This window comes from Ranitomeya variabilis, chromosome 5 (genome assembly GCF_051348905.1).
Source record: "Ranitomeya variabilis isolate aRanVar5 chromosome 5, aRanVar5.hap1, whole genome shotgun sequence".
Lineage (NCBI taxonomy): Eukaryota > Metazoa > Chordata > Amphibia > Anura > Dendrobatidae > Ranitomeya > Ranitomeya variabilis.
Window position 1 is genome coordinate 37,978,940 of NC_135236.1, and position 14,024 is coordinate 37,992,963.

Here is a 14,024-nt window from a genome sequence, read left to right on the forward strand (position 1 = left end):
CCACCGCTAAGGCACGGTTGTGCCAGCACTCCTCCAGCTATATACAACCCCGTATCCGGACTGGACGTAAGTACACTCCTGTGTCAACGATACGTTTTGCCCATTGCGTCATATTGCTTACCTCCATGTACCTAATTCTATTACAGTGGCATCTATGCAGTCTGAGCTCACACAGCTCCACTATTGCGCTTTACCAAAGAGGGCGCACTCACCATATTGGCTGGTGTAAGTACACTCCTGTGTCACCAATACGTTTTGCCCATTGCGTCATATCGCTTACCTCCATGTATCTAATTCCATTACAGTGGCATCTATACAGTCTGGGCTCATACAGCTCTACTATTGCGCTTTACCAAAGAGGGCGCACTCACCATATTGGCTGGTGCAGCTCAAAATCAGGGGTAATTATGCCTTTTAACTTCCACATCATGCACTACCATTGGTATATAGTTGTATACCCCTCTGGTTAGACAACACTTCAGCACTAGCTGCACTCTGACCACAGTACCCCAATATACCGGATCCTCATAAGACTACAGGGTAGCCCATGGTTATTTCCTCTATAGCTTTACAAACCGCAGCATTACGTTTAGTTCACTGTGACTAGCGTTCATCACTCTCACCAGGTTATCCAGATTTTGACCCATACTGATCCAGGACGCTCGAGCATCACTCAGTGACACATCTCCACTACGGTATGTCCCTTCACTACTCTTCTATGTTCTTTAGTTCCTGTCGTCTTCACCCATAATTCGGAAGACCTCAATACTTCAATAGGTCTTTTCGCCATAACATCTGTCTCTCTCCTATGTCCCCTATGGGTGTCCCATACTTGTTCAAAGATCCCTACAGAGGCTATTCTGACATGACCTCCATCCTTTATGATGCCCGATATGCTGTATATCATATGTCTCATTTTTTTTGTAAATATTGTAAATATTGTAAATATTGTACTTATAGTATATATCTTATGTATATTTGTTTTCATTTTTTCTAGCGACACAGTGATCAAGGCCACAGAGTGGCCGAAACGTCTATACTTGTCGCCTCTTCACTTATAATAAAACACACATTATTTTGAAGCATAAACCTTGTTGCAAAGTGTGCAGTGATTATAGACTTGTACGTATTGATGGGATTATTTCCCGTTCACTAGCACCTTACTTCCCTCGGTCGTGTGCTAGCCATCTCTATACTTGTGGTTGGAAACTGGACACTGCCAGGGAATTAATCTTCTTGATTTTTTTCTTAATCCCACCTTTTTCTATATTTTGTTTTCATTAAACTTTCACAAGCAAAATCCAATTTTTTAAAGGTAAAACACTGCACTGTGAACATGATTTCATACAGAATGTGAACTTTAAGTCCATCGTCTTAACTATGCGATCATAAAAAATGTATGCCATCACTGTTGGTTCTCCAATGTGTTTTAGTAACGAGTTTATTTACGTTATTTGACATTTGATTGCTGAAAAAATTTGGTGTAGAGCATTTTTAGCAACCAATACAGTTCTGATCAGAGTTTCCAGAGATCAGTGAATGATACCATTAATGTCCTGGGAAACATCTAGTAATGTTTTGTTTAGTTTTCATACTGCTTAGTTTCAATTTTGAGACTCAAATTTTGGAATATGAATACTTGTCCCATTTCATATCATTTAGCCCATTTTACCAACATAAAATAGCTTTACTGTTTTTGACAAATTCTAATGTTTTTGTCATGTTAAAACACTACGCTGTGAACATGATTTGAACCTGTGCGGGGAAACCCCATTGGATTTCAAGTCCAACGCCTTAACCACTCGGCCATCACAGCCAACTCAAAGATTAGCTATTCATGTTTTTGCAAAGTGCATGCAGAGGGAGAGCCTTGGAGAAATTTTGGGACTTAGTTCACCTGAATCTCTATTGACAAACTCTGTCATGGGCAAAATATCTTGGCTGACTCACTGAAAGAGAAAGGTGTGAACTCAGATTAACAAGTAGAAGGAGATAATTGGTTTTTACATTGAGGACTACAGGGATGTTGTTCACCAGATGTTTCTCATGGTCCCAATTGTGGTTGGAAACTGCACACTATCAGGGAATTAATCTTCTTGATTTTTTTCTTAATCCCACCTTTTTCTATATTGTGTTTTCATTAAACTTTCACAAGCAAAATCCAATTTTTTAAAGGTAAAACACTGCACTGTGAACATGATTTCATTCAGAATGTGAACTTTAAGTCCATCGTCTTAACTATGCGATCATAAAAAATGTATGCCATCACTGTTGGTTCTCCGATGTGTTTTAGTAACGAGTTTATTTACGTTATTTGACATTTGATTGCTGAAAAAATTTGGTGTATAGCATTTTTAGCAACCAATACAGTTCTGATCAGAGTTTCCAGAGATCAGTGAATGATACCATTAATGTCCTGGGAAACATCTAGTAATGTTTCGTTTAGTTTTCATACTGCTTAGTTTCAATTTTGAGACTCAAATTTTGGAATATGAATACTTGTCCCATTTCATATCATTTGTCCCATTTTACCAACATAAATATAGCTTTACTGTTTTTGACAAATTCTAATGTTTTTGTCATGTTAAAACACTACGCTGTGAACAGGATTTGAACCTGTGCGGGGAAACCCCATTGGATTTCAAGTCCAACGCCTTAACCACTCGGCCATCACAGCCAACTCAAAGATTAGCTATTCATGTTTTTGCAAAGTGCATGCAGAGGGAGAGCCTTGGAGAAATTTTGGGACTTAGTTCACCTGAATCTCTATTGACGAACTCTGTCATGGGCAAAATATCTTGGCTGACTCACTGAAAGAGAAAGGTGTGAACTCAGATTAACAAGTAGAAGGAGATAATTGGTTTTTACATTGAGGACTACAGGGATGTTGTTCACCAGATGTTTCTTATGGTCCCAATTGTGGTTGGAAACTGCACACTATCAGGGAATTAATCTTCTTGATTTTTTTCTTAATCCCACCTTTTTCTATATTGTGTTTTCATTAAACTTTCACAAGCAAAATCCAATTTTTTAAAGGTAAAACACTGCACTGTGAACATGATTTCATTCAGAATGTGAACTTTAAGTCCATCGTCTTAACTATGCGATCATAAAAAATGTATGCCATCACTGTTGGTTCTCCGATGTGTTTTAGTGACGAGTTTATTAACGTTATTTGACATTTGATTGCTGAAAAAATTTGGTGTAGAGCATTTTTAGCAAGCAATACAGTTCTGATCAGAGTTTCCAGAGATCAGTGAATGATACCATTAATGTCCTTGGAAACATCTAGTAATGTTTCGTTTAGTTTTCATACTGCTTAATTTCAATTTTGAGACTCAAATTTTGGAATATGAATACTTGTCCCATTTCATATCATTTGGCCCATTTTACCAACATAAATATAGCTCTACTGTTTTTGACAAATTCTAATGTTTTTGTTATGTTAAAACACTACGCTGTGAATAGGATTTGAACCCGTGCGGGATAACCCCATTGGTTTTCAAGTACAACGCCTTAACCACTCGGCCATCACAGCCAACTCAAAGATTAGCTATTCATTGTTTTGCAAAGTGCATGCAGAGGGAGAGCCTTGGAGAAATTTTGGGACTTAGTTCACCTGAATCTCTATTGACGAACTCTGTCATGGGCAAAATATCTTGGCTGACTCACTGAAAGAGTGTGATAGAAATATATATATATCATGTAGATCTCACTTGCATGTATATCCCTTTAAATCATGTCCTTGCATAAAAGCAAATATATTCAGCTATTTTATGATCAATTGCTCAATTTAATCACATGAGTTAGGCAAGACAGACCTTGGGACTTTCTGGTATGTCTAGATCGCCAGAGAACAGGGAAGTTAAAGCAGATGATTCGAAACTAATGTCCCAAAATGTTGCTGACTAGCAGGATAAAGGTGGCAGATGTTTCTGAAAGTGCAAAATCAGTTTGTTGCTAGGTAGACCATAGTTCAAAGATGCCATGTACTCAGTTAAATGCATTATGTACTCAGTCAGCCAATGAAATAATAGCCAAATTGTATGTTAATTTACTAACCACTCCCATTTTATATGCTTTTATAAGATCATGTATCAATGAATAAACCAGAGATCTGGATGGAATGTTATACTGTCACTTTGTGTCAGAGTTCATTCTTTCTTGAGCGCTCAATAGATCAGATCTGATAATAATTGGGAACGGACACAGCATACACACGGGGTTAAATTCACCCCGAGCCAAATTTCTATAACAGGTGTCGCCCAACGGAGGCAGGAGGACGAAGATATCGCTCAGGGGACATCCCTAACCGGAAAGAAAGAGGGTACAGGCCGAGGCTTCGGCGCAAGGGACGGAGACTGCAGCTCCATCAGAGTAAGGTAAGAAAATTCTGTCATCTTACCTGAATGTCCCCTGTGCTCAGTCCGAGTCTGTATCCTTAGCCGGTCAGGTGTGCTCACCGCAGTCCCAGGTGATGTAAAAAGTCCATACCTCCCAAAAACCCTGGGATTTAAGTGTCTGCTGTGTACCGTATCTGTTTTGTGTTTGTATAAGATCCAGGAGAGGAGAAGGGAAGTGGCTGCTTACGCTTGTGGTTGCTGGGAAACAGACCGCAGGAAGTCAAATCGCTCGATAAGTTATTGCAGGATTCCCGTGCATAGGAGGAACACGCAGAGTTCCGGAGCAGGTGGCTCCAGGTTCCAGGCACGGGGTAGTGATAACTTACAGAGCTACTGCAGATTCCCGTAGTGCTGGCGATCCAGTTTGGACGTCCGGACCGGGGTGGTAGATTTCCCGCTTGTTGTGCTTCTCAGGCACTCAGGCGGCTCGGGCGCAGGTGCGTCCAGTGCGATTGACAGTAGTCTGTTCCCAGCGCAACTTGCACGTGTCACAGAATAATAAAGAGGGCTTATCGATATTTCATTCTCCTGGACGTCTTTTCTGTATGTAAATGTCACGTTAATGTTGCTTGAGTGCATACAACTATAAAGTTGAAAAGAGAGTTTTTTTTCTCTTCCCTAAACACTTCCTCTTTTTCTAGACGGAGAAATATGCATGGTAAATCACACTGTCACAACTGTTTTCTTTTCTTTTTCTTTTTTGAAAATCTAGCTAGAGAATAGCTTTTATCCGAAGAAGAGGTGAAATTAAATAGTACCTATCATTTTTGATGTGACATACGTGTATCAGATACGGGATTTTAGTGATATTGCATATTATAATATTACAGTATTAGAAAGGGGAAGTGTGTCTCTGACTGCGTTGAGCGCTGACGCTGAGGGGAGAATATATATATATAGCTGTCTTTTAGTCATTTGAAGATTTTTGTTCTAAGTTTTTATTAAAGTAAAGTTTTTGTTATTATTTAGTTTTTTTCTTTTCCTTTTCTCCAAATTTTTTCCAAAAGTTTTTCTTTTTCTGTCTCTTCACCTTTTTCTTTGTTTAAGAAGGAATAGTTTTTATATATATATATACCTTCCTTTTTGTATAAAGATTTTGAGTTTTTCTGATGGTTTTCCTTAATTCTGGTCTCAATTTTTTACATCAACTTTCTGAAAGTGTGTTTTTCCTTTTATTTTTCGTGTTTTTATATACACACCTCCTAGAGGTCTTTTTTCTTATATTTTTCATTTGCCTTTTTGCAATGGGGAATAAAATGGCCAAGCGACAGGAGAGCCTTTTGCTCCCTGATGAGAAAACGGCCCCCCAGATCGTGGCAGAGCACGAAGGTGTAAAATATGTGAAGAATTACAAACAGCTCATGAAAGTATGTGAAATACATCAGGAAGGCAGGCTTCAAGCTGCAGAGTGGCATGATGTTTTGAAAAGGAAGAAAGGGAAGCTAGTTGACACTGATTTGTTGTCTGCTGCAGCAGCATGGTATAAAGTGGCTACAGATTTGCATCGATTAGGAAGCACTAAACGTTATGTGAAAGAGTCAGGAAGTGATTTTTATGTGTAAAAAGTGGGGAAAGGTGTCAAACCATCAGCACCTCCCCCATATGGGGATGAAAAATATTGGGTATGTACAGTCTGCTCCCAACAGAATCCATTGTTCAGGGAGACTTGCTCCGTGTGTGGTGCGCCCCGCCCAGCCGCTGTGCAGGGAGATGGCACTGTTGCTCTGGTGATGCCGTCTCGGCCTGCATTAAAGAGGAAGGAATTCTCTCCTTGTCTTTCTCCGCCATCTTTCTCCTCCTCCTCTCTCTCTCTCCCTCCTCTCTCCCCTCCTCTCTCTTCTCCTCTTTCCCCTCCTCCCTCCTCTCCACTTTCCCCTCCTCTTTCCTCTCCTCCTCTTTCCCCTCCTCTTTCCCCTCCTCTCTCTCCTCCACATTACTCCACACCCCATCCTACTCCCTCATCTCCTCCTCCTTCTACACCACACACACCCTCTTCTTCACACTCTTCATGCTCTCCTCCTTCTCTTCCACCACACCCTTTGCTTCCCTCTCTCTCTCTCTCTCACTCCTCACCCCCACCCTCTGCGCACCTTACATCTTCACTTCCATCTCTCCCTCTGCACCATGCATCTCCTCCTGTTTCACACTCTCCTTCTCCTGCCTTGTTGCCTGCTGGGCGGACGCCGGATTCGGGCAGTGTGGTCTCTCTGTATCCGGTACTCACCGCACAAGGAACATTCTATGTGCCAAATACAGTTCAGCCTCTACCAGTCATGTTATCAGGGGAGGAAGGTGGAGATCCCCCAGCAGAAAGCACCCCTCAGCCAGCAGCAGGCAGCTCAGGTCCGGGGACAGGGGGGAGGTCACAGGCACCACCATCTGATAATGATCAGTGTTGTGAAATTGGATTCTGGGCTCCCCCGGTGGCCACTTGTGGAATTGAACTTGTGTGCATCATCCCCTCTGTTCACCTGCTCCTATCAGGATGTGGGAGTCGCTATATAACCTTGCTCCTCTGTCAGTTTCTTGCCGGTCAACAATGTAATCAGAAGCCTTCTGTGCTTGTTCCTGCTACTAGACAACTCCCAGCTAAGTTGGACTTTTGTCCTTGTGTGTTTTTGCATTTTGTTCCTGTTCACAGCTGCTGTTTCGTTACTGTGTCTGGAAAGCTCTTGTGATCGGAAATTGCCACTCTGGTGTTATGAGTTAATGCTAGAGTCTTAAAGGAATTTCTGGATGGTGTTTTGATAGGGTTTTCTGCTGACCATGAAAGTGTCCTTTCTGTCTTCCTGCTATCTAGAAAGCGGACCTCGATTTTGCTAAACCTATTTTCATACTACGTTTGTCATTTCATCTAAAATCACCGCCAATATATGTGGGGGCCTCTGTCTGCCTTTTGGGAAAATTTCTCTAGAGGTGAGCCAGGACTGTCTTTTCCTCTGCTAGGATTAGGTAGTTCTCCGGCTGGAGCTGGGCATCTAGGGTTAAAAAACGTAGGCATGCTACCCGGCCACTTCTAGTTGTGCGGCAGGTTTAGTTCATGGTCAGTATAGTTTCCATCTTCCAAGAGCTAGTTCTCATATATGCTGGGCTATGTTCTCTCGCCATTGAGAATCATGACAGTTTGACCGGCCCAAAAAAGGGTTAAATTACTGGCTGAGAAAGGAGAGAAAAAAGAAGTCTGCTACAATTTTTTTTTTTCCTCTAGTTCTGAGTGTGCTCTTAATTGAATCACTTGCTAGTCTGCCTATACTGCAGCCTTCCTCTCTTTCTCTCCTTCTAATCCTTGAATGGCTCTGTGTTCACCTGTTTCAAATGGATCTTCAGAGTGTAGCTACAGGTTTGAATAATCTCGCCACAAAGGTACAAAATTTGCAAGATTTTGTTGTTCATGCACCTATGTCTGAGCCTAGAATTCCTTTGCCTGAATTCTTCTCGGGGAATAGATCTCACTTTCAAAATTTTAAAAATAATTGCAAATTGTTTTTGTCCCTGAAGTCTCGCTCTGCCGGAGACCCTGCACAGCAGGTCAGGATTGTAATTTCCTTGCTCCGGGGCGACCCTCAAGACTGGGCTTTTGCATTGGCACCAGGGGATCCTGCGTTGCTCAATGTGGATGCGTTTTTTCTGGCCTTGGGGTTGCTTTATGAGGAACCTCATTTAGAGCTTCAGGCGGAAAAGGCCTTGATGTCCTTGTCTCAGGGGCAAGATGAAGCTGAAATATACTGCCAAAAATTCCGCAAATGGTCTGTGCTTACTCAGTGGAATGAGTGCGCCCTGGCGGCGATTTTCAGAGAAGGTCTCTCTGATGCCATTAAGGATGTTATGGTGGGGTTCCCTGTGCCTGCGAGTCTGAATGAGTCCATGACGATGGCTATTCAGATCGATAGGCGTCTGCGGGAGCGCAAACCTGTGCACCATTTGGCGGTGTCTACTGAGAAAACGCCAGAAAATATGCAATGTGATAGAATTCTGTCCAGAAGCGAGCGGCAGAATTTTAGACGAAAAAATGGGTTGTGCTTCTATTGTGGTGATTCAACTCATGTTATATCAGCATGCTTTAAGCGTACTAAGAAGCCTGACAAGTCTGTTTCAATTAGCACTTTACAGTCTAAGTTTATTCTATCTGTGACCCTGATTTGTTCTTTGTCATCTATTACCGCGGACGCCTATGTCGACTCTGGCGCTGCTTTGAGTCTTATGGATTGGTCCTTTGCCAAACGCTGTGGGTATGATTTGGAGCCACTGGAGGCTCCGATACCTCTGAAAGGGATTGACTCCACCCCATTGGCTAGTAATAAACCACAATACTGGACACAAGTGACTATGCGTGTTAATCCGGATCACCAGGAGGTTATTCGCTTTCTGGTGCTGTATAATCTACATGATGTTTTGGTGCTGGGATTGCCATGGCTGCAATCTCATAACCCAGTCCTCGACTGGAGAGCTATGTCTGTGTTAAGCTGGGGATGTAAAGGAACTCATGGGGACGTACCTTTGGTTTCCATTTCATCATCTATTCCCTCTGAGATTCCTGAATTCTTGTCTGACTTTCGTGACGTTTTTGAAGAACCCAAGGTTGGTTCACTACCTCCGCACCGGGAGTGCGATTGTGCCTTAGACTTGATTCCGGGTAGTAAATACCCTAAGGGTCGTTTATTTAATCTGTCTGTGCCTGAACACGCTGCTATGCGAGAATATATAAAGGAGTCCTTGGAAAAGGGACATATTCGTCCTTCGTCATCTCCCTTAGGAGCCGGTTTTTTCTTTGTGTCTAAGAAAGACGGCTCTTTGAGGCCGTGTATTGATTATCGACTTTTGAATAAAATCACGGTTAAATATCAATATCCGTTACCACTGCTTACTGATTTGTTTGCTCGTATAAAGGGGGCCAAGTGGTTCTCTAAGATTGATCTCCGTGGGGCGTATAATTTGGTGCGAATCAAGCAGGGGGATGAGTGGAAAACCGCATTTAATACGCCCGAGGGCCATTTTGAGTATTTGGTGATGCCTTTTGGTCTTTCAAATGCCCCTTCAGTCTTCCAGTCCTTTATGCATGACATTTTCCGCGATTATTTGGATAAATTTATGATTGTGTATCTGGAAGATATTCTGATTTTTTCGGATGACTGGGACTCTCATGTCCAGCAGGTCAGGAGGGTTTTTCAGGTTTTGCGGTCTAATTCCTTGTGTGTGAAGGGTTCTAAGTGTGTTTTTGGGGTTCAAAAGATTTCTTTCTTGGGATACATTTTTTCCCCCTCTTCCATCGAGATGGATCCTGTCAAGGTTCAGGCTATTGGTGATTGGACGCAACCCTCTTCTCTTAAGAGTCTTCAGAAATTTTTGGGCTTTGCTAACTTTTATCGTCGATTTATTGCTGGTTTTTCTGATGTTGTAAAACCATTGACTGATTTGACTAAGAAGGGTGCTGATGTTGCTGATTGGTCCCCTGATGCTGTGGAGGCCTTTCGGGAGCTCAAGCGCCGCTTTTCTTCCGCCCCAGTGTTGCGTCAGCCTGATGTTGCTCTTCCTTTTCAGGTTGAGGTCGACGCTTCTGAAATCGGAGCTGGGGCGGTGTTGTCGCAGAGAAGTTCCGACTGCTCCGTGATGAGACCTTGTGCTTTTTTTTCCCGTAAATTTTCGCCCGCCGAGCGGAATTATGATATTGGGAATCGGAAGCTTTTGGCCATGAAGTGGGCTTTTGAGGAGTGGCGTCACTGGCTTGAGGGGGCCAGACATCAGGTGGTGGTATTGACTGACCACAAAAATTTAATTTACCTTGAGTCTGCCAGGCGCCTGAATCCTAGACAGGCGCGCTGGTCGTTGTTTTTCTCTCGGTTTAATTTTGTGGTGTCGTACCTACCGGGTTCTAAGAATGTTAAGGCGGATGCCCTTTCTAGGAGTTTTGAGCCTGACTCCCCTGGTAATTCTGAGCCCACAGGTATCCTTAAAGATGGAGTGATATTGTCTGCCGTTTCTCCAGACCTGCGGCGGGCCTTGCAGGAGTTTCAGGCGGATAGACCTGATCGTTGCCCACCTGGTAGACTGTTTGTTCCTGATGATTGGACCAGTAGAGTCATCTCTGAGGTTCATTCTTCTGCGTTGGCAGGTCATCCTGGAATCTTTGGTACCAGGGATTTGGTGGCAAGGTCCTTCTGGTGGCCTTCCCTGTCACGAGATGTGCGAGGCTTTGTGCAGTCTTGTGACGTTTGTGCTCGGGCCAAGCCTTGTTGTTCTCGGGCTAGTGGATTGTTGTTGCCCTTGCCTATCCCGAAGAGGCCTTGGACGCACATCTCGATGGATTTTATTTCGGATCTGCCTGTTTCTCAGAAGATGTCTGTCATCTGGGTGGTGTGTGACCGTTTCTCTAAGATGGTCCATCTGGTTCCCTTGCCTAAGTTGCCTTCTTCTTCCGAGTTGGTTCCTCTGTTTTTTCAAAATGTTGTTCGTTTGCATGGTATTCCTGAGAATATCGTTTCTGACAGAGGGACCCAATTCGTGTCTAGATTTTGGCGGGCATTCTGTGCTAGGATGGGCATAGATTTGTCTTTTTCGTCTGCTTTCCATCCTCAGACTAATGGCCAGACCGAGCGGACTAATCAGACCTTGGAGACATATTTGAGGTGTTTTGTGTCTGCGGATCAGGATGATTGGGTTGCTTTTTTGCCTTTGGCGGAGTTCGCCCTCAATAATCGGGCCAGCTCTGCCACCTTGGTGTCCCCGTTTTTCTGTAATTTGGGGTTTCATCCTCGATTTTCCTCCGGTCAAGTGGAATCTTTGGATTGTCCTGGAGTGGATGCTGTGGTGGAGAGGTTGCATCAGATTTGGGGGCAGGTGGTGGACAATTTGAAGTTGTCCCAGGAGAAGACTCAGCTTTTTGCCAACCGCCGTCGTCGTGTTGGTCCTCGGCTTTGTGTTGGGGACTTGGTGTGGTTGTCTTCTCGTTTTGTCCCTATGAGGGTTTCTTCTCCTAAGTTTAAGCCTCGGTTCATCGGCCCGTACAAGATATTGGAGATTCTTAACCCTGTGTCCTTCCGTTTGGACCTCCCTGCATCCTTTTCGATTCATAATGTTTTTCATCGGTCATTGTTGCGCAGGTATGAGGTACCGGTTGTGCCTTCCGTTGAGCCTCCTGCTCCGGTGTTGGTTGAGGGTGAGTTGGAGTACGTTGTGGAAAAGATCTTAGACTCTCGTGTTTCCAGACGGAGACTCCAGTATCTGGTCAAATGGAAGGGATACGGTCAGGAGGATAATTCTTGGGTCACTGCCTCTGATGTTCATGCCTCCGATCTTGTCCGTGCCTTTCATAGGGCTCATCCTGATCGCCCTGGTGGTTCTGGTGAGGGTTCGGTGCCCCCTCCTTGAGGGGGGGGTACTGTTGTGAAATTGGATTCTGGGCTCCCCCGGTGGCCACTTGTGGAATTGAACTTGTGTGCATCATCCCCTCTGTTCACCTGCTCCTATCAGGATGTGGGAGTCGCTATATAACCTTGCTCCTCTGTCAGTTTCTTGCCGGTCAACAATGTAATCAGAAGCCTTCTGTGCTTGTTCCTGCTACTAGACAACTCCCAGCTAAGTTGGACTTTTGTCCTTGTGTGTTTTTGCATTTTGTTCCTGTTCACAGCTGCTGTTTCGTTACTGTGTCTGGAAAGCTCTTGTGATCGGAAATTGCCACTCTGGTGTTATGAGTTAATGCTAGAGTCTTAAAGGAATTTCTGGATGGTGTTTTGATAGGGTTTTCTGCTGACCATGAAAGTGTCCTTTCTGTCTTCCTGCTATCTAGAAAGCGGACCTCGATTTTGCTAAACCTATTTTCATACTACGTTTGTCATTTCATCTAAAATCACCGCCAATATATGTGGGGGCCTCTGTCTGCCTTTTGGGAAAATTTCTCTAGAGGTGAGCCAGGACTGTCTTTTCCTCTGCTAGGATTAGGTAGTTCTCCGGCTGGCGCTGGGCATCTAGGGTTAAAAAACGTAGGCATGCTACCCGGCCACTTCTAGTTGTGCGGCAGGTTTAGTTCATGGTCAGTATAGTTTCCATCTTCCAAGAGCTAGTTCTCATATATGCTGGGCTATGTTCTCTCGCCATTGAGAATCATGACAGATCAGTATCCCCGGTCAGAGCAGCCAACATCCACAACACAATGGAACTATAATCCTCCGCAGTTTCAGCAGGGTGGAGAGACATCTTCTCGCAAAAAGGCAATTCCCAGAACCACCCATCAGCCACTGCATGACCCCAGTACACGATATCACAGCAATTCATCTGATGAAGATGAAGAAGGGACTTCATACATGCTGCCCAGCACTAGAAAGAAGAACCCACAGGCACTCAGAAGACAGGGGCAGATAGAAGCACCACCTTTACACTATGTGCACTTCACCCCAAGTCAGGTGACCAGCATCCTTAACAATCTTCCAGACCCAGAGATGCACCCCATGCCATTCTACAGAAGAATGCAGCAGAACCAGCGCACATATGCAGCCACCTGGAATGATCTGTGGGCTGTGATGGAGATAAAGGCAGGTGATGCCTTCTGGCCAATCATGAAGGAACATTTCAAGCTTGCAGCAGATCTAGATGTACATGCCTGGGAGTCAGGGCCGAAGCTGATTGAACAACTCAGAGAGTGGGCCAAAGGCAGGCTGGCCGGACAGGCCCTCAGCTTACACGACATGAGTCAGGAGAAGACAGAGTCTGTGGAGAAGTTTCATGGCAGAGTAATGCAGGTCTTCCAGGACCTTGGCTTCACCATTCATGACCAGATACACAGGCAAATGTTAGCACAGGCCTTTGTGCATGGACTCAGAGAGCCAATCAGGAAGCCACTGATAGTGGCTAGGCCCGAGTACAGGACAATAGCAATGGACACCCTGCTCACAGTAGCCAAAGGGATCGAGTCCCAACCAGGAGTACGGAAGACAACGCCCCTCATGGCGGCCATAGACTCTGAAGAGCCACCGCAACACCGAGACAGAAGGAATGTCAGATGTTTCAACTGCGGTAAATTGGGTCATTATCAGAGCCGGTGCAGGGCTCCACCACAACCCAAGACCCTGCCCAGAGGAGCAGGCCGAGGAACAGACAAGGTAAACAGTGAAGAGCCCCGTCCATAGGACAGGGGCAAGCCAGGTCCGCAAGACACCACGCTCCTGACATGCAAAACCCCATCAGCAGGACCAACCCCTCAAATTACCCTGGAAGTGGATGGCGTTGTCAGATCTTTTCTTGTGGACACTGGTGCAGCCAGAAGTGTGATGAGACATGTGGAACTCCCTGACCCTGCCTGCCTATCAGAATCCTCTGTGTCTTGCGTAGGCATTGATGGCCAAGTCAGACATTCTCAGCTTACAAAGCCTCTGAATGTGTGCACTCAGCCAGGACACTCTATCCTGTCCCAGTTTGTGGTGTCAAGAACCTGCCCACTCAACCTGCTGGGGGCGGACCTACTACAAAAACTGAAAGCAACCATAGTGTTCCAGGAAGATGGGACCGTAACCCTTTCTTCACCTTTGACCCAGGAAGAGTCAGTGATGCTGGCGGCCCTACAGGAACCTCAGGCAACTGATGAAGGCCTACCCAAGGAGGTACTGGACGTAGTACCAGAAAGTCTATGGT

At 44.6% G+C, this 14,024-nt stretch overlaps 3 non-coding genes across 3 annotated transcripts; all 3 read right to left on the reverse strand.

Moving 5' to 3' along the window:
- Positions 1–1,734: 1,734 nt before the first annotated feature.
- On the reverse strand, positions 1,735–1,816 carry TRNAS-UGA (transfer RNA serine (anticodon UGA)). The gene has a single exon. It is a non-coding gene; the product is annotated as a tRNA-Ser (tRNA).
- Positions 1,817–2,595: 779 nt separating this feature from the next.
- On the reverse strand, positions 2,596–2,677 carry TRNAS-UGA (transfer RNA serine (anticodon UGA)). The gene has a single exon. It is a non-coding gene; the product is annotated as a tRNA-Ser (tRNA).
- A 779-nt stretch (positions 2,678–3,456) lies between these two features.
- Positions 3,457–3,538, reverse strand: TRNAS-UGA (transfer RNA serine (anticodon UGA)). Its single transcript has one exon. It is a non-coding gene; the product is annotated as a tRNA-Ser (tRNA).
- Positions 3,539–14,024: the final 10,486 nt, after the last annotated feature.